A 6,627-nucleotide genomic window follows, 5' to 3' on the forward strand; every position below is an offset into this window, starting at 1 on the left:
ATTGTGGATCTAAAATTTGAGAGAGTATAATTCTGAATCAGTCCTTCACTGTTAAGTCCTAAATCAAAACACCAAGATCTAAAAGTACAACTAACTTAAAATATAAATTATTAAGGACATGTATTTAGAACCTCATTTCTAATCCCCTTCAACACGTGGATCTATACCACTTATGTAAAACAAAAACATTCGGCCACCATACTGTGGACAAGTTAAGGCCTGTGGAGGTCTCAGTCATAATCAACGACTTCAAGTGTTCCAAAAAAGTCACTGAATATAGATAAAGATAATAAATATCTTAGAATCTTGAACATGCACCAACTAAATATCATGCGCACTTGCATAATCCAAGAAGCAGATGCCACCCCATCAATATTCCTTTCCTCTGCAATGTACAAAAGTGATCAGGTTTTACCTTTTGATGCAATCCTTACTAATCAGGCTTTCAAATTTGCTTCAAGTATGACCTTTAGAGTGTGGTTCAAAATTTAGCTTTTAACAAGTTTCTTTCCTGTTACCTCTGGAAGAATGAAAAAATTAAGAGTTTTGATTTTTAAAAAAAAACACAATAAAAGGGAGTGTAGAAATGTTTGCAGCACAAACTTGAAGGATTTAGAAATTAAGCTTCCAGGAAATTATAAAGTGGTTCAAGCTAATTGTTAATATTAGGTAGTTTATTGGAATGATATTCACGTTAGGTTCGGCATGCATTTAAGTTAGGAACAGACAATAATAAAAGATCCCCTGCACAGAAGCCAGCACAGCTATGTCTTTTAGACATGTGCTTTGATAAATTATTTCTGGTTACTATACAACTGTTGAGCCACAATTCTAACTGCTATTAAAGTTATTAAGATTGGCAGTTCCAAATGACAGCAAAGGTGTTTTTTAAATCGTTTGTTATATTTCTGCGTACAACTTTAACCTACATTCTTTATTACACTCCAAAATCAAATATCTACTTGTACAAAATTACTTTAAAACTGAACTTCTTGCCAACTTTGTTTAATGTAGGGATTAGTTGTTGCAATGATGCTCACACCCCTTTTGTGCCTTGCCTGAAAAACTTTTACTTGTGTGCAAGGCTCAGAATCAACGGACTTCAACCAACAAAATTCCACAATTGCACCAGATCTTATCATTTATCATTCACAAGTTTTTGCTATATCTCAAACCAGAAATAGAATTCTGACCAATTATTACCTGATTAACTCAGGAGATTGAGGCCAACTGTAATTGGCAACGTTATCAAAACACTGCACACAAGTCAAGACTGAACCTCTGACTTGCTCATCTATATAACTTGGTTGCTCATTTTGATAAACTCACTAAACTCCCAGAACACACAGCTGACAGAATAGTTATTTTAAACAAACATACTGGAGCGAAGACTAAAATCAAGGGTTTCACATGTGTGTCATTGTGGGCATTTTACAAACACACAAGTTCTCATTATTACTCAAAACAAAAATTTATTCACAACATACTGACATAACAAAAACAACTCCAAGCCAGACACAAGGATGACCATAGTCATTGTCTGCCTTCTTCAGGCAAGAACATTACATCATACAATGCGCAGGTTGAAATGAAACAAGATAGAAATGCAAAGAGAAACACAAAAGCCACAGGTTGCAAGTGAATGTCGTGAGATTCACAAGTCAAGTAAACTAGTGCAATTGAGGTGTTAAAGTCTCAATAGAGGCCAGTGAACATTAAAAATATTCAAGCTGTCAGTTATTAACTGAGAACACCACACGTTTTCAAGTTTTAAACCAAAATCAGTACAGGCAAAAGGAAAAATACAATCACCGTTACCAACACTATAATCTCATAGGAACTTCATTTTAAATCCAAAATTTCAATAGTATGCTTTTGGTTTGTATTTTTTTTAAACTGACATTACCTTTTAATATCAGCTTCTTGAACATGCCCATTTAAATCTCTAAGAAACAGACCAACATGTCTCAGCTCCCATTTATTCCCCCTTTAACCAGTTAGCTTTTTCAGGGTTCTTCCACTATCATCCAGCTAGATAAAAATTGTCTGGTCCTTCTACAATCGAGAGCGGTGCTGGAAAAGCACAGCAGGTCAGGCAGAATCCGAGGAGCAGGAAAGTTAACGTTTAGAGCAAAAGCCCGAAACATCGATTTTCCTCCTCCTCGGGTGCTGCTTGACCTGCTGTGCTTTTCCAGCACCACACTCTTGACTCTAATCTCCAGCCTCTGCAGTCCTCACTTTCACCTGGTCTTTCTACAATACCTTAAATTTGGATTTCTTCACCTAAAGCATGGTCGTTACTCTCAACTATACAGACTGATGCCAAATCAGAACCTTGCTGATAGTCAAGGTTTTCTGTTCTTTGATTTGGCTGCTAGGCAAAAGTTTCCACTATCTCAAAGTCATTCTTGGGCTGTCTGCCTTATAAAAACTATGTAAACAAGAGAGATTAACAAAAACTAAAAAAAAATTCCTAAATCCTACAGGCCATTTCCTTGGCAATGTGACACGTCATCCATTCGTACGCAAGAATATAAATCCAAAAATTATAATTGATTCTTTAAAATTATTTCAGTTTACCAAGTACCTTCAAACCTTTAACAAACAGAAACTGGATAAACTCAGCAGCTATGGGAGACAGAAGAGTTAACATTTGAGACCACCGATTGGTCATCAGAACTGACAGCACCTAGAAAAGAAGTGATCCTCATGGTGAAGAGGGGAGGGTTAAAGAAGAGACACAAAGAGAAATGAGCAGATAGATGGAGATGGGAGCCCAGAGAGAGAGAGACAGGCAGAGAATGGGATTATTGACAGTAAACTAGGACAGAAAAGAAGCTAAGTGTTAACGAGGGCTGACAGTAGGACAGAATGGGTAAGCTGTGCTGAAAACAAACCACAAAAGAACCAAGCTGTGGGAAAAAAAGATGTAACTATGCTTCGAAATGTTCTTTGATATGGGAAACTATACAAATAATGAAAATCCCCCCTGCAAAAAGAAGTTTGAAGTTACTTGCAGATAGTCTGTTTCCTCAACAGACAGAAAGACCACTACAATCCTGGGCATATAAACTTCTCACCACCATCCCAAAAAATCTCAACAGGACTTTTTCTTTGGAGATAGTAAAGACTGCAGATGCTGGAAGTTACAGTCAATGAAATGTGGAATTGGAAAAGCAGAGCAGGTCAGACAGCAGCAGAGGTGCAGGAAAGTTGACATTTTGAGCCAGTCTTGAAGAAGGGTCCTGACCTGAAATGTCAATTTTTCTGCTCCTCTGTTGCTGTCCGGCCTGCTTTTCCAGGACTCCTCCAATTTTCAGACCTAGGCCTACCTGATAAATGATACAGACCTAGCTTTCATGTATCTATTTTACATTTAACCAGTTGTTAAACTTAAAATAATGTCTAACATTCATCTGTAGCAAAGGTATTTCCATTTACTGCAAAGTACAAAACTCTCCAAGTAGAATACTGCCACAATATGTATAATCCATAGCCCAGCTCATGGTTATTAAGTTTTAATTTCAGTATTCAGAACTGGGCAATAATGATGCCTTTGATTTTTTCCAGTTTATTTTAACAATAATGATACTGAAAATGTCTTAATATTTCTGAATGATAAATAACTAAAGGATCTACTATACAATAGTTTACCCTTTATAACTGTTTGTAATCCATTCAAAAATTTGTAGATGCATTGACTTAAATATTTTAAGTAGTTAATTTGATTGTGTTGAAATCATACTGTTCATGCTTAATCCAGTAATTAAAATAATTGCACTGATAGTTTAAAAAGTAATTTCAATATTAAATGAATTTCTCTTATAGCTTACATATCACAAACAGCTACCATCAACTAAACATTGTTTTACAGACAGATCATAAAACTTGTCTGTCCAAAACGAAGCAAAACACATCACAGAAAATGATCAGACTGGAAGGCAAACAAAAATGTCATCATACATTAAGATCTGAGTGTCGGAACTAAACACTACATTGAGCAGGAAATCAAAGAGGGGAATGTTTTTGTGGTTGCACCAATTACACTGTACCTGCATTGGTATGTTATAATAGTTATTCTTTAGCACTACAAATTAATTGATCTGAAAATATAGAAATCTCTAATTTCACATATCTCTTCTTAATATGAATAACCAGAGGCAATTCACAAATGTAGAAAACATATTGAACTGTATATTGAACATATACATTGTACACACAGTTGCAAGTGGCCTTTCCAAGTTATAGAGTCAGAGATGTATAGCACAGAAACAGACCCTTTGGTCCAACTTATCCATGCCAAGCACTATCCTAAAATACTCCAAGCCCATTTGCCAAGTTAAAGTTTATTTATAGATATTTTCTAATCAACTTGTTCAGAGATTTTGTTATAACCTCTAGAGGAGGGACTTAACCCCAGGTCATCTGGCTCACAAGCAGAAACACTACAGAAGTGCAGATAAATAAAGGAACATTTCCCAGTGATTTATGTATAGAATATTGTTTTTAGAATCTCTAACTACAAAAATGTTTAAAAGCCATATGTACAAGTTGTTTGAACAATTAAGTAGTTTACAAAATTATTTAAAAATCTTGTTTGCATTCAATAACTAAGGCGATCATCTCAACCAAATGAAAACAGATTCTTTGAAATGTAATTCTGTAAACTGTTACTCGCATAAATGTTTTCATTGCGAGCAAAAGCCAGAAAAATGAGTTCCAATTTAGAGAGAGTTTGGAATTGTTTATATTATTGTGAAGTATTTTCTACAATATATGTTGTTACAACACAAGTCCCCAGTATACTAGTGAGTATATGTTTACAACATGAATCTAGAGTAGATTTTACGAAGTTAGCTACTTCAATAAAATTTACTTAGGACCAGGGTCCCATAAACGTGGTTAATTCTCACTAAGTCAGCAGCAATTTAGATACAAGCTGTATACGTTCTTAATTGACTGTTGTTTTATTTACCTCACTACAAACATTTAACGAAAAGAAAGAGGCCCACAGACAAAAGTCGGCCAATGCCAAGCGATCAAGACATTATAAATCCTTCACGGGTCGAAAACATTGCACGAAAACGGACGCTCGATTTAAATCGGGTTACCGCTGAACGCGTCCGGTGCATGTATAGCAGATACTAATGGTGCACTTTATTCCACAAGTTGGACCTTGCTGTCATATTACTAGGTGTTGTACATTGTTGACGTGGCCGGAGGTCCCCAGCTCAGGCCTTTGTCTGTTTTCCCACTGCACTGTGTCGGGCTCTGACACCGACTCAACTGGACACTCGTGCCAGCTCAGCTGTTCGATGACGTCGGGACTGGTGCGCGTGGAGGGGGCGGGCAGGGGGCAATGAGAAGGGGGTTCAAAAGGTGGCTGACGTCACTGCAGCAAACTATTTTCCCGGGCCCATTTGAATCTCCCTCCTATCGGCAGCAACGGGTGCCCACTCCGTCCGCCGTTAAGACACACACTCCTTTACCTTCTCCACCCCTCCCCCCAACACCACCCACCTGAAACCAGGTTTCAGCAAACACCCCTCCACTCCCGACGTCGACCCTTCCTGTCCCCCACCTCCCAATCAACACGAAGAATTTTCTAGAATCTCATCACTCGACCACCATCTACCCATTCAATCCCCTCCCTCCCCCAAGCCAACACCAAGCAACGACTGAACCGACCCACTAACAGACGCGTGCGGGATTGATAGGCGCTCCAGCCAATGGGCGCTGGAGTTCACCTTCACGCGGTGCCAATCAGGAAACGGTTTGCCATCGGCTGACCAATCGGCGAAGGCGGGACCTAGTCCCTGGCCCCGCCCAATTCGGTTGGACGGAGAGAATTTACTGTAGAACAAGATGGCGACTATTTCCACAACAAGCGACCCCCAAAGCATATTAATTACAGACCTCTAACGGCTGACCCCAGTGCGTTTCACTCGCCACCTAATGGCGGCAGCACGACTCGAAAGCTTCACTTCCCAATCCGCAAACAACAACCCAACGCCCACAAACGCGTAAAAACAAACGCCATTTACCTTGAATGCAAAGTCGGACAGGGAGGTGGTGGGGGGTGGGAGATCACTCTCCAGGACACAAATAATTACTAATGGCACCGAAGCGCCTGGTATCTGCCGTTCCGTGCCCGCTACTCAACGCTTAATATGTCGTCTTCTTGGTACGGAGCGCTTCATAGTGCGCCCGCGGATGTCTCAGGGCGAGGAGGGCGGACTTTTAATGGAGATTTGAGTGCGAGGAACAGTACGTAAGATAGCGGTAGAAATGCGAACCTTTTGCCGCTGTTGTTGGGGGAGGGGGCGGGTGTGGGGGAGGGGAGGGGGGGGGAAGAGAGGAAAAAAAAGCTCTTTTCAATCAGAGGCCGGACACGCCCCTGCGCATGACCCGAGCATTCGCGGAAACCCCGTGCAGGGGCAGTAAGCAGCTTGAGGAGGGAGAGGACAGGACAGGACGGGAGAGTGGCGGTTGGCCTGGGGCTGCCCCACTCCCTCACACAAACCCACAACCTCCTCGCTCCTCCACATCAACGGGCGGACGCTCCCCTTCAAATCCGGCTGCGTCTTTGCTGCCAGGCTTCGAATAACGGGCGGGCGAGTGCTCCCT

The 6,627-nt window shown here is 40.4% G+C and overlaps 1 protein-coding gene across 2 annotated transcripts in view; it reads right to left on the reverse strand.

Moving 5' to 3' along the window:
• LOC132828191 (bromodomain and PHD finger-containing protein 3-like) overlaps positions 1 to 6,311 on the reverse strand; it is an 85,831-nt gene extending 79,520 nt beyond the window's left edge. The window contains exon 1 of one of the 2 annotated variants that reach the window (XM_060845132.1): positions 6,045 to 6,311. The gene's annotated coding sequence lies outside the window, so the exon portion shown is untranslated. Of the gene's footprint in view, positions 1 to 4,975; positions 5,040 to 6,044 lie in introns of those variants that run through there. The other variant, XM_060845133.1, reaches the window with a different exon arrangement.
• Between the last annotated feature and the right edge of the window lie 316 nt (positions 6,312 to 6,627).

Source organism: Hemiscyllium ocellatum, chromosome 26, assembly GCF_020745735.1.
Source record: "Hemiscyllium ocellatum isolate sHemOce1 chromosome 26, sHemOce1.pat.X.cur, whole genome shotgun sequence".
Lineage (NCBI taxonomy): Eukaryota > Metazoa > Chordata > Chondrichthyes > Orectolobiformes > Hemiscylliidae > Hemiscyllium > Hemiscyllium ocellatum.